The sequence below is a fragment of the Bos indicus x Bos taurus genome, chromosome X (genome assembly GCF_003369695.1).
Source record: "Bos indicus x Bos taurus breed Angus x Brahman F1 hybrid chromosome X, Bos_hybrid_MaternalHap_v2.0, whole genome shotgun sequence".
Lineage (NCBI taxonomy): Eukaryota > Metazoa > Chordata > Mammalia > Artiodactyla > Bovidae > Bos > Bos indicus x Bos taurus.
In genome coordinates this window covers 53869704-53891007 of record NC_040105.1, presented here as the reverse complement: position 1 = coordinate 53891007, position 21304 = coordinate 53869704, and the positions used below count along the sequence as shown (strand labels likewise).

The 21304-nt window shown below is 46.7% G+C and overlaps 1 protein-coding gene and 1 long non-coding RNA gene across 5 annotated transcripts in view; one reads left to right on the top strand and one right to left on the bottom strand.

Moving 5' to 3' along the window:
- LOC113886989 (neurofilament medium polypeptide-like) overlaps positions 1-21304 on the bottom strand; it is a 424045-nt gene that overhangs the window by 205762 nt on the left and 196979 nt on the right. The window lies entirely within an intron of this gene.
- On the top strand, positions 944-20658 carry LOC113886998. 2 transcript variants are annotated; one of them, XR_003509624.1, is made up of 5 exons: positions 944-1152; positions 15631-15704; positions 17747-17927; positions 18634-18771; positions 18977-20658. It is a non-coding gene; the product is annotated as an uncharacterized LOC113886998 (long non-coding RNA). The 2 variants fall into 2 exon arrangements; XR_003509623.1 differs by having other exon boundaries at positions 15541-15704.

Genomic DNA, 21304 nt, shown 5'->3' with positions numbered 1-21304 from the left:
ACAATACCCAGGTCAAAGGGGGCACAGTGTAGAACGTGTACCTTGTGGAGTTCAGTTAGGATACTTTGGTGTCACATCAGCCCCACGCCCCTGAAATATAAAAACAGAGGGATAAAGAACACAAGAGTCAAATATGCCAAAGATGCCTGAGATGTTGGCTTAGGTGAGCAGTGAAGAGTGTCTGTGGGATCAGGAAGTATGGATATTAACGATGGCCATGACGAGACCAGTTACAGCGGAGTGACTGGGACAAAAGCTCCACGGAAGGGGGCTGAGGAGACAATATCTCAGCAGAATTTGAAGCAGTTTTGCTTTGAAGGGCAACCGGTAATGTGCCAGGAGCTGCAGAACAGGGTGGAAGATGGTGGGTTTCCCCCTGTGCTGTGGAATGCCAGGATGAAGAGGGAACAGGTTCTGGTTCAGGACAGAGGAGTGATAACTGCAGGTGCAAAGTCCCTGGGAAGGTGCAAGGCATGGGATCCGGAGCAGAGGTGAGGGGCTGGGTGTAGTCAGGAGCACACGTGCAGAGGGGCAGCTGACTGCCAGGGCAGAAACATGGAGTTTTGGACTGGGAGACTTGAGATATCCCACGGGATTGCTTCTTCCTTCTCCAAGAATTATTGCCGGGTGGGGTTGGTGGTCATTAGGATGGAGGAAGGTCACTACTGTGTAGTGTAGTAGTGTAGGTAGGTGAGAGTGAAAATAAACAGCAGTTCTACTCTGGCCACGGATTTAAGATAAAACACTTCTGTAAAGTTCTAAAGTTTGCTCCTCAACGCTCCAGTGCTCAGACACAGGCAGGACATGGGTAGGCAGGAGGGTGCAAGGAGCACAAGAGATGTGTTTGCTGGGGACAGCTTCCAGCCCTGGCTCAGCGGATCCAGGAGGGGCCTGGCGGGTAGTGTTGAAGGACATGTGGTAGGTGAGGTTGGGGTTTCCAGGAGGTTCTGGTATCAGTGCACTGGCACTAGAGCCAGGATGCTGGAGGGTAGGACATCATGTTGAGGGTGATGAGAGGGAGGAAGGCTAGAAACAGGACACCATGAGGGGGGCGGTCTTTCCTGATGCCCGGGGCGGGACCATGGGCAGGGGGATGCTCCGGTGAGGAGGAGGGGAACATCGAAGAGGACGGAGAGTCTCCAGGATGACCGGGTGAGCCTCGTGGGCAATGAGGACGGATTAGAAGAGTGAGGGCTGAGAGAACAGTGAGTGTACCACGGGAGGAACGCCTCCACAGGCCTGGGGTGGGCGGGAGGAGAAATACAGGGGACTTTTACCGGTCCCGCACTTTGGGGGCTTTGGCAGTGGGCGACAGGACCCGGACATACCCGGTCAGGTTGCTCAGTGAATGAAGACTTAGAAACAGGGTCCAGGAGAAAACTCCCAACCGACCTGGGCCAGGAGACTGGCGCTGGGCTCACTGGGTTTCTGCGCGCAGCCCCGCCCACCAAGCTCCGGATTTTCCGGATTCCCTGACTTCCTGCCTGTGTTGCCTTGGTTCCGTGGGCCAGTGGAGAGGAGCCCGCGGACCACGGGTGGTTTGGCCCGACCCCTTCGAGAAGATCCCTTCCTTTCTCTGGTCCTCATGGGCATCCCCCTCAACTTCCGCGTCCACGCTGTCCAGTCCTCTGCGCGAAAACCCAACAGAAAGGATGGATTTTCTTTCGGCCTTGTGGCGTTTTGGTTTCTGTGATCTGCAGGGGGCAGTGTTGCTCCAAGTATTGCCATTCCGTTTCTCCCCCGCCCTTCGCCATTGAAAAAAACGCGACGAAGCCTTTTGCTACAGTTAGTGTATATTTTTCTCTGCTTGCAGGGGTTGGCTGGTTCAAACTGCAGCTGAGCCCTTCAGACAGCCCTTTGTGGAAATTTTGAACAAACCCATTGACACTTAAAATTACAATAAAATAATATAAGCTGATATATTGAATAATGGAGGCGGGAGTGAGCTCCCTTGTCTTGCTTCTGATCCTAGAGGAAATGCTGTATTTAAAAAGACCTTTATTATGACAGTGAGTTTTGACTTGAAAATGTTTATGTGAAGTGGAAATGAAAGTTGCTCAGTCCTGTCAGATTCTTTAAGACCCCTTGGACTGTGTAGGCTGCCAGGCTCCTCTGCCCATGGGATTCTCCATTCAAGAATATTGGAGTGGGTTGCCATTTCCTTCTGTAGCCGATCTTTCCAACCCAGGGACTGAACCTGGGTCTCCTGCACTGCAGGCTGACTCCTTACCATCCGAGCCACCTACAATAATAACATGACAGGGACAAGTGCCAAGCTAAGATCCTGCTGCGTAGATGCTGGACACTACCCAAGAAGCAGGTGGTATTACTGCCCTCATTTTTGCCTTTGAGAACTGTGGCACATATAGGAAGAATCAGCTGCCAAGGTTCCCCGGGTTCCTCCAAGAGAGTCCCTCCATTCAGGTCTCAAGTCTGTCAGATTGTATTTTGCACACTGGTTTGCAGGATGCTTTCCTATCCCCAAGAGAAGAATGCAATAAAATAATGGGAATGAGGGTAAAGTGAAAGTGTTAGTCGCTCAGGCCTGTCTGATTTTTGAGACTCCCTGGACTGTAGCCCACCAGGCTCCTCTGTCCATGGGGATTCTCCAAGCGAGAATATTGGAGTTGGTTGCCATTCCCTTCTCCAGCGGATCTTTCTGACCCAGGGATTGACCCTGGGTCTCACAGGGATTGCACCGTGGTCTCCCACATTGCTGGCAGATTCTTTACCATTTGAGCCTCCAGGGAAGCCCAAAATGAATGTAAAATAGCCTACAAAACTTTTTAAAATGTATAATAACATAGTTATTACAATAAGATGCTAAATGAAAAGGGAGGGTGCCACACAGAAAACAATTCATGTACTGTATCAGTATCATGGCACAACACAATGATAAAGTAAAGCACCTGGAACAAATCAGGTACTTTTCATTTGGTCTATATTTGACTAGATTTATATTGAGAACAGACTGCGGGTCATTTCTTGGTTGATAATGGAAATACTAGTGTGAGGAAAAACACAGCAAAAGATACAGCACCTGTCCTTAGACAGTTCTATTATATTTCCCATTCAGTTAGGGGATCAGAGATGAGAAATATAGCTCTGGGGACTACCTGAGAGACAGATGGACAGACAGCAGAATTCATTTTCACTTCTGAAGAATCTCATGGGCATTTGCTGGGTCCACAACATTGAGCTCTGAGGGTGGGGAGGAAAAGTAGATTTCATCACTCCTGTCTCCTGTAATGAAAAGGGAAGCTATTTGTTATTAAGGGAAAGATGTTTGTGAATCACAAGTATGAGAAAGGTCTTATATTCAGAATACATAAGGAATTGGAAAATTGCAAAGGACAAAATGTAGTGAAGGCAGACAGATCCTTTTGTCAGGAATTCAGGTGTGGAAGGAGAAACGAGAAAGTGGCAGCTCCTGGGCATTTTCAAGGTGATGGACGTGGCCTGTTCCTGGTCGTGGTGGTGATCACTGGAATTTGCCGTGTGTCAGAGCTCAGAAAGCTTCAAACCCAAAGACGAGCAGGCCAGGACTTCCCTGGTGGTCCAGTGGTTAAGAATCCGCCTGCCATATAAAATTAATACACAGAAATCCCTTGCATTTCTATACACTAACAATGAAAAATCAGAAAGAGAAATTAAGGAAACAATCCCATTCACCATTGCAACAAAAATAGTAAAATACTTAGGACTAAATTTACGTAAAGAAAAAAAAGACCTGTATACAGAAAAAAAAAAAAAAAAACTGGTGAAAGAAATCAAAGATAACACAAATAGATGGAGAAATGTATCATGTTCTTGGATTGAAGAATCAATATAGTGAAAATGATTCTACTACCCAAAGCAATCTGTAGATTCATCACAATCCCGAACTACCAATGGTATTTTTCACAGAACTACAAGAAATAATTTCACAGTTTGTATGGAAACACCAAAGACCCCGAATTCCCAAAGCAATCTTGAGAGAGAAGAGTGTAATGTAGGAATCAACATTCCTGACTCAGACTATATTACAAAGCCACAGTCATCAAGATGATATGGTACTGGCACAAAGACAGAAATATAGATCAATGGAACAAAACAGAAAGTTTAATGATAAATCCCTGCACCTATGAACACCTTGTCTTTGACAAAGGATGCACAAATATGCAATAGCTAAAACACAGTCTGTTCAATGCATGATGCTGGGAGAATTGGTCACCTATGTGTAAAAGAATGAAACTGGAAGACTTTCCAACACCATACACAAAAAGAAACTCAACATGGATTAAAGACCTAAATGTAAGACCAGAAACTATAAAACTCTTAAGAGGCAAACATAGGCAGAACACTCTGTGACATAAATCACAGCAAAATCCTCTAGGATCTACGTCCCAGAGTAATGGAAATAAAAACAAAAATAAACAAATGGGAACTAATTATACTTAAAAGCTTTTGAACAGCGAAGGATTCTATAAGCAAGGTGAAAAGACAGCCCTCAAAACAGAAGAAAATAATAGCAAATGAAACAACTGACAATGAATGAATCTCCAAAATGTAAAAGAAGCTCATGTAGCGCGATATCAAAAAAATGATCAACCCAATAAAAAGTGGGCAAGTGACCTAAACAGACATTTCTCCAAAGATATACAGATGGCTAATAAACATGAAAAGATGTTTAGTATCACAGATAATTAGAAAAATGTGAATCAAAACCACAATGAGGTATCATCTCACACAGGTCAGAATGGCCATCATCAAAATGTGTACAAACAATAAATGCTGGAGAGGGTGGGGAGAAAAGGGAACATTATTCCACCGTTGGTGGGAATGCAAACTGGTATAGCTACTATGGAGAAGAGTGTGCAGATTCCTTAAAAAACTGGGAATGGAACTGCCATACGACCCACTGCAGGGCATACACCCCAAGGAAACCAGATTTGAAAGAGACATATGTACCCCAATGTTTACCGCAGCACTATTTACAATAGTTAGGACATTGAAGCACCCTAGATGTCTATGAGCAGATGAATGGATAAGGAAGTGGTGGTAAATATACACAATGGAATATTACCCTGCTATTGAAAAGGAACACGCCTGAATCAGTTCTAATGAGATGGATGAACCTGGAGCCTGTTATACAGACAGAAGTAAGTCAGAAAGAGAAAGACAAATACTTATATTAATACATCTATATGCAATTTAGAAAGGCTGTAGCAACGATTCTACATGCAGGGTAGCAAAGAAGACAGAGATCTATACAACAGACTTTTCAACTCGGTGGGGGAAGGGCAGGGTGAGATGATTTGAGTGAAGAGCATTGAAACATACACATTACCATATGTAAAACAGATGACCAGAACAAGTTAAATGCATGAAGCAGGGTATGGGGAGGGAGGTGGGACCCCAAGTTCCGGAATGAGGGGACATATAAATAACTGTGGCCGATTCATGTTGATATATGGCAAAACCCATCAGAATTTTGTACAGAATTATTCTCCAATTAAAATAAATTAATGATTAAAAAAAAAAGAATCCACCTGCCAATGAAACGGGCAGGCGTTCAGTCCCTGGTCCAGGCAGTTTCCACGTGCCACAGAGCAGCTAAGACTGTGTGTCACAACTCCTGAACCTGCCTTCTCCAACTACTGGAGCCACGAGCCTAGAGCTCACGTTCCTCAACAAGAGCAGTCTCTGCAATGAGAAGCCCGTGCACCACCGCTAGAGAGTAGTGCTCCTTCTCCACAGCTAGAGAAAGCCCTCGTGCAGCAACAAAGACTCAGTGCAGCCACAATAAAGAAATAAATAAGAAAGAAAACCAGGCCGATCTTATTGTATGTTCATTTGAAAAATCCGGTGGTAGATACTGAAGTAGGTGCATCTCTATATTCTTTGAATAATCATATCTTGGGTGAAGCTAACAAAAATTACATCACAGGCTATATTAAAACTTTAGAGCAGCTTCCCAGGCACTGCTTGTTTCTAGAAATTACTTTCCTCAGAGAACTTACTTCGGAACTTTAGTAATGGGAACTGCAGCCTCCAGCACATTTAAGGGCAGGGAACAAAACATATTAGGAAGACACGGTTCAAATCCTGTGAGTTGCCTGTGACCACAGGCTAGGATGAACACACATCCCAGAAAGAGTCTCTTCACATTTCAGTAACTGATCCTATATTTCAACCACTTAGTTCAGTTCTTCAGGACCACTGCTCTCCCCTTAAACAAAACCTTGGTGTGAAACATTTGGAAAATGACCTCAACCCAATTCACTCCCAACCACTTTCCACATGTCACAAGAAGTCTCTCACAATGATATTTCTTCACCTAGAAAGCCAATTCTCAGATAAACAAAAGAATTCACACACACCTTGTGAAGAAATAGTGAGATTTTAGAAACTGACTCACAAGTAACCCATGGATCAACATTCTTTTCTCTCTTCTCCCTCCATCCACTCTGAGAAATGAATATTTGGCCATGCTGTCTGCTTTGCCCACCAAGTTTCTCATACCACACACGTGGTGTTAATAGTGAATCTACACACAAAGGCATTAATACCAGTTAGACCTATTGAAGTCGGCTACCTGGGGGCAGGGAGGTGGCTGGGGCAATGAATTCATCATCTCATTTCCTTCACCACCACACCCCATTTCATTCCCTGCAGTCACTGGGCCCAAATGAAAAAAGATATCATACCAAATCTCTCCTTAAATCACCACTGCCTCAACATTCCTTCGTTATCTTACATGGCTTCTGAGGCCAGGGAACAGATTTTACCTGAGATGAGTAAAGCTAGAGAGACAGCCCATTGGCCAGAGATTCTGTTTGGGAGGTGATGTCTCAGTGTACTGCTTCCCCACTGTGATGAAGAAAGTAAAAGTCATCTTGGCTTGGCTCTGGTGCCCCATTTTTCAGATGATAGCCACTAGATGGCGGGCGAGTAAGGTACTTGGATACTTGATCCATAGACTTTCAGTTCAGTTCAGTTAAGTTGCTCAGTCATGTCCAACTCTTTGTGACCCCATGGACTGCAGCATGCCAGGCCTCCCTGTGCATCATCACCTCCCGGAGCTTACTCAAACTCATGTCCATTGAGTTGGTGATACCATCCAACCATCTCATCCTCTGTTGTCCCCTTCTCCTCCCACCTTCAATCTTTCCCAGCATCAGGGTCTTTTCCAATGAGTCAGTTCTTCACATCAGGTGTTCAAAATATTGGAGTTTCAGCTTCAGTATCAGTCCATCTAATGAATATTCAGGACTGATTTCCTTTAGGATGGACTGGTTGGATCTCATTGCTGTCCAAGGGACTCTTAAGAGTCTTCTCCAACACCACAGTTCAAAAGCATCAATTCTTTGGCACTCAGCTTTTTTTATAGTGCAACTCTCACATCCATACATGACTACTGGAAAAACCATAGCTTTGATTTGACAGGCCTTTGTTGGCAACATAATGTCTCTGCTTTTTAATATGCGGTCTAGGTTGGTCATAACTTTTCTCCTAGTAGACTTTAAGGGAATTATATTACCTGGCATAATGGGGAAGCGGGGGAGGGGGGGAGTGCAGTTTCTTCATCCAATCAGTTGAAAAAGCTTATGAGCAGGGACTGAGGCTTCCTGAGGATGAAACAATTTAGCCTCAAGACTACAGCCTGAGAAACCCTGCATGAGACTCGACATTGCTGGCCTGCTCTGCAGATTTGGGTCTCTAGAGTGCAACCTGGATTTCCAGCCAGCTGACCTGCCCAAAGGACATCAGAACTGTCAGCACCCACAAGCCCATGATCCAATTTCCTATAATAAGTCTCTCTCTATTGGCTGTGTTACTCTGGAGAAGCCTAATATACCCCCAATATGTCACATCTTTCTCTGTCCAATCCAAAAACATTGGCTGAGACACAGTATTGTTCCACACCAGATGCTGTGCATTAAAGAAGCTGACAGATAGAGGACACGGCCATTTATTTAGTGCCTTCCACCTGCCAGGTCATGGGTGCTAGGTGTTTTACATCTGTGATCCCCAGCAGTTCTCCCAAGAAACCGCACCAACAAGTGGACCTATATCCATTTTAAAGATAAGGAATTTGAGGCTGAAGGAGACTGCCTGGACTGGTAGGGCCTGCACTGGAACCCAGCTTGAGTGTAAACTGTGAACACTGGTATGGGGGGAGACGACATGGGGAGAGGAGTTTGGGCACAGGTCCCAGAGAGTTTCCATGCCATGGGGGAGCATGGAAACGTCACACCCTTATTTTCAGTCCTGGGCTTCCCCTTGCACTAGTAGGAGCCTCAATCCATCTGAGGACAACATTACCAGGAACAGAATGATGCACCCAACAGAAAATGAAGTCTGTGAGTGGTTTCTAGGTGGGACAGGTGTAACAAAAAAGCCAGCCTCCTGGTGAGGGTTCGTCTAGCTGTGAGGGAAAAGCTCGAGGACTGTGGCTGAGAAGGAAGGAGCCTCTAGGGCTGGACACAGATATTTAATGTGAGCTTGAAGCTCAGTAGTCATTACACCAGGGAATATGCCAGCACATCTCTACTAACCTCATTCCATACTCACAAATGCAACTTGCTCAGTTCATGTCATTATTCAGAATAATTCCCCAATTTTCAGGTGAGGCTGCAATGGCACAGTGAGCCAATTTAATTTCTCAAGGTGTGATGATAACAAGTGGGAGAACTGGGTGCAAGGAAGTTGTCTAGAATCAGAGCTAGTGTCCGTACCCACACACTGTATTGTTTCCTCATAAAAGGGAAAAAAGGAAGAAAAAAAAGGAGAAAATGAAAGAAAAAGAATAAAAGGAGACCCATGATGCTTACTGTATTGCGGCATCTACCTTGGACTGTGAGTAAAGAGAAAACTGCTCAAAGAACCTAATCAGAAAGGTAACTGACAATCACACAACATGAAATCAGGGGAATGGATGGGCTCAAGCACAGTGTCCATGTACACGGAGAGCAGTGGGAGCACAGAGGAGGGCACGGGAAAGGTACGGAGTAGAAGAAGCTATGGAAGCAAGAGGAAGAGAGGAGAGCAGGGTGACAGGGCTCCCGTGGACTTGCCCAGGACACTGATCAGCAGGTTCAAAGCGTCCATCCTGCTAATGGCAGAATGAGTGGAAGTTACACCTCTCATGGTGAAATAAAGTAGCCTGGCTGTCCGAGCTGTATTCATCCAACAAGTATCCACCCAGCGCCCACCTGGTCATCAATGCCCTCAGCACAGTGCCGAAAGCAGCCATAGCCTAGGACAGAACTCAGTCTCAGGAGGTAACGGATTGTCCAAGATATAGAATAAATTGGAAGCCAAGTGGGAAGGGACGGACACTAGACACTCCTGTACGAGTGGGAATAGAAGACAGGATGCCCATCACCCGCTCAAAGGAACAGAAATGTGAGCCTAGAATTTTCAGGGTTCACTCACTGGCAATTCAGTTGAGAAACAGCTGCTTGATGGTGATGCACTAGTAAGGGGAAAGGCGAGTGTTACTCTGGTACAATAAGGTTCTGGACAAGGTGGGAATAAAAGACAGACACAGCCCTGGGCCTATGAAATTGAGCCAAGAGGTTTGCTCTAGCCACTTTTTTTGTGTATTGTGTTTGCAGCAAACAAATTGACAACGTATCAGCAGCTGCACTGCTCTGTGTACCTCACCTTATCATCACTTATCAGATGGTGAACGTGTTCTGAGCACCTGTGGGGCACCAGACTCCCAGACCGGTGCTTTCCAGACTTTGTGGGCACAAGAACATTTCAGGCAGCAAGAGGGACCTCAAGGTGCTCACTGTGGGGTGGGCAGGGAGCCAGACTGAAGACAACGGTGACACAAGAGTGATGAGAGCCTTGGCCTCAGGAGCCAGTGGAGGCTGGGATCAGAGGGTCAGGAATGGGCTTCGCCTGGGGGCGGGATAACATAGAATATTATTGTCCCCATTTGCAGACATGGGAACCGAGGATCAGAGAGGGTGAGCATCTTACTCAAGGTCACACTGCTTGGTAGTGGTCCTGACCATTTTTCATCTGTGTGGGTTCAAATGTAAAGGTTTCTGCACTGTTCATAATACGACTCTCTCAATGTTGTCACCTATTTTAGCTCACAATCACCACGTTACACATTCCCTTGGCTCTAGGTCCTCCTTTATTAGATAAATAATCTGCTGAACAAAGTGTAGATTTCCTGTTAGCACATACAGTCTGGCCACTTTATAAACAAAATTTCCATGTAGGGCATGTTGGCTCTACCGAAACTGATCTTTTACACTGAGTTTGTATTGCATCCACATGCAGGGTAAAGAAAATCGATCACTGGGATCTGTAGTTTTACTTACCTATTTCACACACTCTCAAGCATAATTTTAAATGTAGCTAATAATCACTTAAAAAGAGTAGAACCACTTCTTTCCTAAAGTGACCACTCATGAAATAGTCATTCAATGTCAGTACATTCTAGGTAGGAGACTAAACCCCTTCATAGGGAGTTGTGGAAATTCATCTCCTTAAGATATGGAAATACTTTTTTTTTATAAATACATTTTTACGGTTGCTGGTTCCCTGAGAGACTTAAGCAAGCAATGCCACTTCACTTTTCTCTTTCTGACAAAACAAACAAGCAAAGCAACCCTAACACACAGGTGCATAGACGTATGTAATACACCCAATAGAGGTGTGTCAAATATAAGGCAATGGTATTGGAAATACAAGGGCTTCCCTGGTGGCTCAGCGGTAAAGAATCCACCTGCTAATGCAGGAGACTGGGGTTTGATCCCTGGGTCATGAAGATCCCCTGACAAAGGAAATGGAAACCCACTCCAGTATTCTGGCCTGGGGAATCCCATGGACAGAGAAGCCTGGTGGGTACAGTCCGTGGGATCACAAAAGAATGCGACACGACTTAGGGACTAATCAACAACAATCGAAATACAAATGGAAACCCCTAACTAATCATATATCCAAATTTCTGAGCACAGCAGAGGTCTACTGCCCAGGATCAGCTGTAGCCCAGGAAATCAGACAACCAAAGATGCTTTTGTTTTTAAATTACTCTACACTGCTACTGGTCGATTCAGGAGATAAAAGTTTTCAAAAGCATTGCACACCAAGGCAGGACTCAAGGAGCCTATTACAAGTATGTACTTATTCCTAGGTCACATCAAGGTCTAACTCACACACTCTTGAGAAAGAACACCTGTGATGATTTCTATATGGGAAATGCATTTCCCCTGAAAATACTTCATTATTTTGTCTCATTTTGTGACGTGGGACAGGAGGTGTGGAGGAAGCTGTTGCCAAGGAAAGAGCCTACTTCTGAACCTGGTGAACACCGATTTGAGCCCAGTTATCCTGGTCAGCGACTGATGTCCATAGGATGTTTCGATATCAGTTTAAAATGGCGATCCACAGGGAGAGAAAGAGAAATAAGTCACATACAGACTGTCCATACTGTTCATGTGGTTCTCAAGTACCTCAAGGTTATATATTGTCACCCTGCTTACGTAACTTATATGCAGAGTACATCATGGGAAATGCTGGGTCGCATGAACCACAAGCTGGAATCAAGATTGCTGGGAGAAATATCAATAACCTCAGATATGAAGATGACACCACCCTTGTGACAGAAAGCGAAGAAGAACTAAAGAGCCCCTTGATGAACTTGAAAGAGGAGAGTGAAAAATACACCACCCTTATGGCAGAAAGTGAAGAAGAACTAAAGAGCCTCTTGATGAAAGTAAAAGAAGAGAGTGAAAAAGTTGGCTTAAAACTCAACATTCAGAAAACTACGATCATGGCATCCGGTCCCATCACTTCATGGCAAATAGATGGGGAGACAATGGAAACAGTGAGAGACTTTATTTTTTGGACTTGAAAATCACTGCAGATGTTGACTGCAGCCATGACATTAAAAGACACTTTCTCCTCGGAAGAAAAGCTATGACTAAATTAGACTGCATATTAAAAAGCAGAGACATTACTTTGCCAACAATGGTCCATCTAGTCAAGGCTATGTTTTTTTCCAGTAGTCATGTATGGATGTGAGAGTTGGACTATAAAGAAAACTGAGTGCCCAAGAATTGATGCTTTTGAGCTGTGGTGTTGGAAAAGACTCTTGAGAGTCCCTTGGACTGCAGGGAGATCCAGCCAGTCCATTCTAGAGCAAATCAGTCCCGAATATTCATTGGAAGAACTGATGCTGAAACTGAAACTGCAATACTTTGGGCCACCTGATGAGAAGAACCAGCTCATTGGAAAAGACCCTGACGCTGGGAAAGATTGAAGGCAGGAGGAGAAGGGGACAACAGAGGATGAGATGGTTGGATGGAGTCACCGACGGGATGGACATGAGTTTGAGTAGGATCCGCGAGTTGATAATGGACAGGGAAGCCTGGGGTGCTGCCGTCCATGGGGTCGCCAAGAGTCGGATACGACTGAGCAACTGAACTAAACTGAAAACTGTCCAACCGCCATCTGCTACTGAAGTGGTGGGGCATCTGGGGAAAATAACTGTTCTGAGAAAACACGGATCCCACTTGGCTAAAGAGGATTCTGGTCCTGTGACACTAAGGCACACCTGGTTGGTCCTAGAGAGATAGATGTCTTCCTCTGTGTGTCTGTCCCTCTCTCTACCCCTCGCTGTGACACATTCCTTCTCAGGATCAGGTTCTCAACAGCAGGACGCCAATGCAGTGCCTCCCATCCTCCGCCCCTGCAAGAAGCCGGGAGTGGGCGGCGGTTGGCCTCCCATCCTTAATGTGTGTGGAATAGAAGGGTAAAGACCACCGAGAAGGAAATGGCACCCCACTCCAGTACTCTTGCCTGGAAAATCCCATGGATGGAGGAGCCTGGTGGGCTGCAGTCCATGGGGTCGAGAACAGTTGGGCACGACTGAGCGACTTCACTTTCACTTTTCACTTTCATGCATTGGAGAAGGAGATGGCAACCCACTCCAGTACTCTTGCTTGGAAAATCCCATGGATGGAGGAGCCTGGTAGGCTGTAGTCCATGTGGTCGTGAAGAGTCAGGCACGACTGAGCGACTTCACTTTCACTTTTCACTTTCCTGGATTGGAGAAGGAAATGGCAACCCACTCCAGTGTTCTTGCCTGGAGAATCCTGGGGACGGGAGAGCCTCGTGGGCTGCCGTTTATGGGGTCGCACAGAGTCAGACACGACTGAAGCGACTTAGCAGCAGCAGCAGACCACTGAGAGGAGTCCTCCAGCGTCCTATAGAGCCTACCCGTCCTTCAGGGGTGAGGAGTTGGCGGGCCTGGTTTTGATGTCACAAAGATGGGACATTTACCCCTCCCTTCCTTATAGAAGGACCTTCCTGCATATTCCCTGGGTTGTAGTGGATTGAGAGGGAGCCTGGAATGGCCTGAAGACAAGTAGGTTCCTCCACGGGGACGATGGCAGTAGGGCAGGGGGGATTCGGAGAAGAGGAGTTAGTGCCGGGTCCTCTCGACCGTGTGCCCGGAGGTCCTCTCCCAGCAGCTTGGAGGCTAGGAGGGACCATCCTTGCCAGAGTCGCAGGAAGTTTCCTTCCACACAGATGACAGCTGGTGATGGTCAGCTCTTGGGATCGGAAGGCGGGGGCTTCTCCCTGATGCCTGGTAATTTGTGTTGTCGCCTGTCCACGTGAGGAGCAGCTCCTGTTATTTGCATGTTTTTCTACCAATTGTTACTAGTAACACACTAGGAAAGAGTAAAAGCAAACTATTAGAGACACTGGCTGTATTTCTACCGATTGCAATTGGGAGAGCACCACAGCCCTGAAGATCAGACTGCCAGCAAGGTGGTTTTGCACTGTACTTCATTCCACAGAGAGTAGTAGAGAAGTGACAGTGGGGACCTTTGCAGGGGGGAAAACATTTAGGGGCAAATCCCGTCGACAGAAGAGGAAATGATTATCTTTGTGACTAGCTAGTTTCAGGAGAACTGACTTTTAATCTCCGTTTCTAGTTATGAGACAGAAAAGAAGGAGTTGGATGGTCTGTGTCTGCCCTTTAATGACAAGAAGGAAGGTCTGTACTTGACCTTGTGGTAGGTAAACCCAGGAGTCACTGGATACTTTGGATGAGTCTTACCGAAGTCCGACGGGGAAGGGTGGTGTTTGCATTAAGTCATTTTGGGGACATGAAAGTCTGCAGAGATTTCTTTACTGTGGGTTTTCTTAACAGCTCAGGTGAAGTTGAACTTTGTCAGCATGGTAAATATGAGCATCTTTCATGCCGGTCCCAGTAGGTAAGTATAAAGGCAGAGAGGTTCGAACACCCCTCACCTTTGAAAATTGGATTATGATTGCTTTAAATGTTGTGCTAATTTTTGCTGTAGGACAAGGGTGAATCAGCTATAAGTGTATACATATATCCCCTCCCTCTTGAACTTCTCTTCCACCCCCGAACCCCACCCCTCTAGGTCATTACAGAGCACCAAACTAAGCTTCCTGTGCTATACAGAAGCTTGCCACTAGCTATCTATTTTACACATGGTAATCTGTATATTTCAGTGCTATACTCTCAATTCAATCCATCCTCTCCTTGCCTGCTGTGTCCATAATTCTCTTGTCCATGACTGAGAGTCTAATCTTGTCCATGACTGAGACTCTAATCTTGCCCTGCAAATAGGTTCATCAGTGCTGTTTTTCTAAATTTCACATATGTGTGTTGATGTAGGATATTTGTTTTTCTCTTTCTGATTTATTTCACGCTGTATAACAGGCTCTAGCTTCATCCAATTCACTAGAAATGACTCAAATTCGTTCCCTTTTATAACTGATGAACATTCCATTGTAAACATGTACCACAACATCTTTATCCATTCATTGACAGACATCTATGTTTCTTCCATGTCGTGGATATTGTAGATACTGGTTCAAGGAACTTTTGGGTACATGTGTCTTTCTGAATTATAGTTTTCTCAGGGCGTATGCCCAAGAGTGTGATTTCTGGGTCATATGGTAGTTTTATGGGCTTCCGTGGTAGCTCTGCTGGTAGAGAATCCATGTGCAATGTGGGAGAACCCAGTTCAAATCCTGGGTCGGGAAGACCCCCTGGAGAGGGGATAGGATAAGCCACTCCAGTATTTATGGGCTTCCCTGGTGGCTCAGACAATAATGGATCTGCCTGCACTGCGGGAGACTGGCTTCGGTCCCTGGGTTGGAAAGATCCCCTGGAGGAGGGCATGACAGCCCACCTCGGTATTCTTGCCTGGGGAATCCCCATGGGCAGAGTAGCCTGGCGGGCTACAATCCATGGGGTTGCAAAGAGACGGACACAGCTGAGCAACTAAGCACAGCACTGCACGTGGTAGTTTTATTCCCAGTTTTAAAGGAAACCTCCATACTGTTCTCCATAGTGGCTGTATCAGCTTTCATTCTCACAAACAGTATAGGAGGATTCCCTTTTCTCCACATCCACTCCAACATTTATTGTGCGTAGCTTTCCAATGATGACCATTCTGACCGCTGTGACAAGATACCTAATTGTGGCTCTGATTTGCATTTTTCTGACGATGAGTGAGGTTGAGCATCTTTTCATATCTTTGTTGACAGGTTCCGTTTTTACTCTGGAAGTAATCGACACTTGAACATCACTGTATAGTTCTCAAAAGGTTTTTTTTTTTTTTGGTAATCTAAATGAAGGCAGCAAAAAGGAGTCATTATCGCAGAATAGGATCATCATCCTCTTCAATTCAGGAAACTAAGTCACGCAGACTGTAAGTAACTTGCCCACGGTCACAGAAGGAATAAGTTATGGGACCTTGATTTAAATCTAGGTATCTGTGGCTTCATCACCTCCCAGCTCGGCACCACAGGGTGATCGTTTCCAGATCCACACTTCAGGCTCAGCACTCTCTTCCTGACTACAGACTCCCTTACTCAACTGATAGGGTTGCAGGGAGACTGCACTCAACAAGTGCTGGGCAACTTCTGGGACACCAGAGATGCCTTCACAGGGAAAAGAAGTGAAAGACACGCTGGGTCCCACAGGCCTCTACCCACCCCCTGGGGGGAGTGAGGAGCTACAGGAGGTTCTAAAGGGGGCTGTTTCTCTGAGAGACAGGCTGATGGACTGCCGTTCTGCATGCATGTGACAAGAAACACTTGTTCCTTTGAGTTTATTTCTCTTTACGGTTGACAATACATACCACATGGTGAAAATACACAAAGCAGGTATGTAAAACCAAGCGGATATATGGATAAGCAGATACATTCCCATTATACCGACAGAATACCTGACAGTAAGACAGCACTTCTTTGTAAAAGGAGAACATTCTCCTAGACTAAAGCAATGAAACAGGAAATTAGTCTTTTTCTTAATTCTTAGCTTCATTCCCCCATCACAGATGAGGCATCATGGGCACAGAGAAGTTAGGTCAGCTCCCCCAAGACATTGTGATAGTACGTGTTTGATTCCCCCAGGCAAGGAATATTCAACATGTCCAAACTGCACCCATCCCCCCCAACCCCCGCTCCCCACACAGCTGCACCTCCTTTACTGTCCCCTGACTCAGTGCAAGGCAGCCTTGTCCCCAGCTGCTTAGGCCAGAGATGCTTAAAGCCATCCTTGCCTGCTACCACTCTCTCACCACACTCTCAATCATCAAGCCTCACCTCTCGGCCTCCTAAGTCTAACTAAGATCCTGTTCCTTCTCTCCATCAGCACAGTGAGTTCCTTAGGCCAGGTCACCCTCGTCTCTCTCCTTGACAAGCACCAGCAATCCTGATGCTTTCTAACACATGGTCTGTCCTGCTGCCTGAGGAAGGGAAGCTTTCTTCAGTGCAATCTGGACATGACACCCCTGCTCAAAACTCTGCACAGGCTGCCCGCTGCTCTTAGGATACTGTCCAGCCTCCTGGACTAGGCATAGCAGGTCTTGTCTTCCCCCAAATGCCCTATCTTCACCAGACACCCTCCTTCTGCTCCATGCCCCACTTGATATTCCAACCACCCAGACCTCTTTCTGTTCATCAGATGGCCCACTGGCCATCTCACACTCCTACTCCCTAGCCACCCCCTCCGCCCCCTCTCTCCCTCTCCCCACCCACCGATTTCACAATCTCACTCCTGCCTATGCCTCCATCTTACATGCCCTTCCTCCCTTTCATCTCCCTGATTCCTTCTTAGGTTCAGCTGCCAGGCTGTGTATATCAGTTTCCGTTTTTCCTGGGGAGTACCTGGGAGAAAAGTCACAGTTAACAGTTTTGATATTTTTACCAAATGGAAGGTGGTGGAGATTTCACTATGAATCCCCGCTGCACGATGAGCTGATGAGAAACGCAATCTGATGGCAGAGTTTGTCTGTGAAAGGCTTCCTTGCTAAGCATAGGATACAGACAGAAAAGCTCTCCCCTTGCTGTATATGGGCTCGTTGTTGTCTTTGAATACGGCCTTTTGAATTTGGTCACAGTATTGGAAGCATAAAGGGATCCAGGGTGACCACCTGCTTCACAGTGAGGAGGGATAAGCCGAAGCATGGGAATTTCAAAATGTCACTTTACGGTGTCTGTGACCCAGTACATGGAACAGGACTTGAGCTGCCCTACCCACGCACTGTGTGTTGATGAGATTTTCACTATTTTTCACTCTATTGTTTTGAGTTCCTGTTAGGACAAGATGAAGTATATTGACACATCCTCCCTATGCAGGAGTTTGATTTACTAGTCCCTGTGGTCATCAGGGAGGCAAGGATGAGCTGCCAACTCATTATGGGGACCCTCCTAGGGAATGTCACAGCACCTTCTTGCAACTCCTCAGGTGTCTCCACCTGGTGCCATCAACCCATGGAGGGAACTGCCAGTTCCTGTGATGGCCAGTGGAAGGAGTGACCCCACTGCTGCTTCTACTTGCTACAGATTCAACTGTGACGACTGACTTCCTTCACTACAACTCCTCTGAGCAGAACACACCTAAATATGAAATGAAGTGTGTGCCTGTGGTATGTAAAGCCAATTAAATGGTTGGACACGGCTCCAGTTCCACCACCCCACCCCAAGCCCCACCCCAGCCGGAGGATGGAGTAGACTCTCAGGGGTTCTGGCTAGCCTCCCTCCCCACTGATGTGTCCATAACGGGGAGGGGGCGGGCAGTGTAAATGACTCACCTTGAGCCTGCTTATGGAGCTTGTGGGAGCCAGGTATGTGTGGTTTTATTCCCCTCAGACCCACAGGGGTATGGATGAACCCAGGCCATCTCATAGACAAGGAAGCAAGCTGAAAGAGCTTAGGTGGCTGATGCAGTAAAAGCTGGATCTGGGAGTCATGCCCTAGTTTCTCTTGAGTGCAAAGCCAGTCTTCTCTGCAGTCACAACAAAACGCATGGCTTGTGTTTCAGTTACTGAGATGCAGATGTTGTTCCATGAGAGGAGAGCCATCAGTGTCCCAATCTCCTGTCCGCTTGTGAAAAGCAGGTACCCAGTAGGGCAAAGACACTCTGAAAGGTCCTAACCCCCTTTGTGTGCACCTTAGGAGGAGCTGCCTTGCAGCCAAGAAACTGGAGTCCGCTGGTAGGAAAGGGTTGCTCCAGAGGCAACACCCAGCAGGACTTTAACTTCCCTGGTGGGGAGGCACTCTGCCATATCAGAGAGGCTTTGCAACCAACCCCCACCCGAGTTATGTCTCCAGCAGTCTCACTCTATTTATCAGGTATAAGGAATCGGGAGGCACGCCAAAGCACAGGAAGGGTTTTTAGTGGCTGCAAGACAGCGCTGGAGATGACCCAGCTGCCATGGTGCTCTGGAGACAACTGGGAATGAAAGTCTGGCTGGCTCCACCTGTGTCCAGGTCTGTGCTCTTCTGCTCGTGTGTGTGTGTAAACTGTGGAAGGTCAAAGTGCCACCTCAAGAAATCTCCCCGTCCCTCCGAGAATGTGTCCTGACTAGGGACCCACACCACATCCCATCCCTCGACATATGGGAGGGGTCAGATGCTCTCTTCTGTGTTCCCAGAGTTCTATAATTTAAATCCTGCCATCGCTTTTCTCACATAGCACGTGGCAGTCATCTGCTTGCAGGGGACAGTCCCCATCATCCCTAACCAATCCAGCCACAGTTGGAGGAGACATAGCATCTGGTCCCTGCTTAGAACTACTTCCTCAATGAATGAAGGACCGGGACTCAAGGTAAATTCTCAGTCAATAAAGCGTAGCTCTTCGTGGACCAGTTACTTTTGTGTTAATAATGACACAGGAGAATGGAGTAAGCAGGATATCTGTGGAATCAGATTATCTTCCCTTTTGGGGTGGGGATTGGAGTGCATGTTTCCTATGACCCCTAATTCTGGAAACTCCTGATCAAAGAGGCTGCAAGGTTCATTACACACATGTGGGTCACACTGTTGCCTCATCAGCCACAGTTGTAGCCTCACAGTGGAACTGGGGTCAAGATCCTGAGAGCACCATTCAGGTCACTTAACGTATCCAAAGGACCAAGTGGCAATGTAGGCCCCGCAACTATGTGTCCAGACGATGGACAGTTGAATGACATCAGGCTGCTAGTGAAGTCTCTGACACTGTGCCTGGAGAACAGGCATCTATGGAGGCAGGGACACCAGTACAGGTAGGAAAGGCGTGTCGAGTCCAGGGGAGGCCGTCAGCCTCACTCGGAGCTGCCCCTCATGCATCCTCCTCACTCCTTGCTTGCCCCACCTCAGCTGTCTCTGCTCTTTCCCCCTGTCCTGCCTCTGCCTCCCTCACAGGCCTGGCACAGGCATGTCCATCAGCACCTATGACCCCTGCTTGTCCCTGTTGGTTCGCCAACAGAGCAGACGCTTACCCAGTGCCGCGGTATCTAGTCCCCGCTTTCTGTTCAACTCTCACTCCCTGCTCCCAGATGCCCTGGCCTCCTGGCAGTATCTGCCCCCTGCATTTATCCCCACTGTTCCCTCTTCTGCCATATCCTGACCCCAGATGTCTGCTGTGCTGACTCCTTTCCCCCTTCAAGTCTTTGTTAAAATATCAGCTCCTCAATGAAGCCCGCCCTGGTTGCTCTGTTCAGTACTGTGACTTGCAGCTTTCCCCCTTGCTGCCCACAGTACCAGTCCCTTACAGGACTCACATGTATCTGATCACAGCACCACCCCCTTCTAACGCACTGTAGAATGTCCTGGATTGTTTTGAGTTAGGGTGCCTCCTACCCCTACCCCTTCCCCTTTGGGGAGAGTAAGTCCAGCACAGGGATTTCTGTGGGCTGGCCACTTGTATCCACCACAGAGAGCCAGGAAAAGCCTCGATGCATATGTGCTGCCAGAAGCAATTTGCCTGCCTCCCTGCTACCCCTGTGAGACCCCTGGGGGTCCTGTTCTTCTCATCCTTGGGGCAGGACCTCCCTCCACGCAGGGAGAGGGCCTCAAGTTGCAGCTGCCTCAGTTTCAGCCACACCTCCAGCCCAGCAGCTCCGTGACCTGGGACTCAGGACTCACCTGGCTTCACTTCAAAGTGTAAACGCCTGTCTTTAAAGGAATGTAGGTATTTTCAATGTTTAGACTTTACTTTGGGCCTCAAGTTTTTTGGCACCCACATTGAGTATGAATTGTTGTGGCTTCTGAAACACAAGATCCCAATTTTTGATGAATTTGGTTGTGCCAATGGAAACATCGTGAAATATACTGGAGTGTGAAGTCAAGTGGGCCTTAGGAAACATTACTGTGAACAAAGCTGGTGGAGTTGACGGAATCCTGGCTATTTCAAATGCTAAAAGATGATGCTGTTAAAGTGCTGCACTCAATATGCCAGCAAATTTGCTAAACTCCACAGTGGCCACGGGACTGGAAAGGTCAGTTTTCATTCCAATCCTAAAGAAGGGTCATGGCAAGGAATGTTCAAACGACTGCACAACTGCACCCATTTCAGATGCTAGCCAGGTCATTCTCAAAATCCATCATGTTAGGATTCAATGATATGTGAACAGACAAGTACCAGATGTACAACGTAGATTCAGAAAAGGCAGAGGAACCAGAGATCCAACTGCGAACATCCATTGGATCGTAGAAAATGCAAAGGAATTCCGGGAAACAATTCGTTGACTACGCTTCATGACCTAGATAATCACGATGGTGTGATCGCTCACCTAGAGCCAGACATCCTGGAATGTGAAGTCAAGTGGGCCTTAGAAAGCATCACTATGAACAAAGCTAGTGGAGTTGATGGAATTCCAGTTGAGCTATTTCAAATCCTAAAAATGATGCTGTGAAAGTGTTGCTTTCAATATGTAAGCAAATTTGGAAATCTCAGCAGTGGCCACAGGACTGGAAAAAGTCAGTTTTCATTCCAATCCCAAAGAAAGGCAATGCTAAAGAATGCTCAAACTACCGCACAATT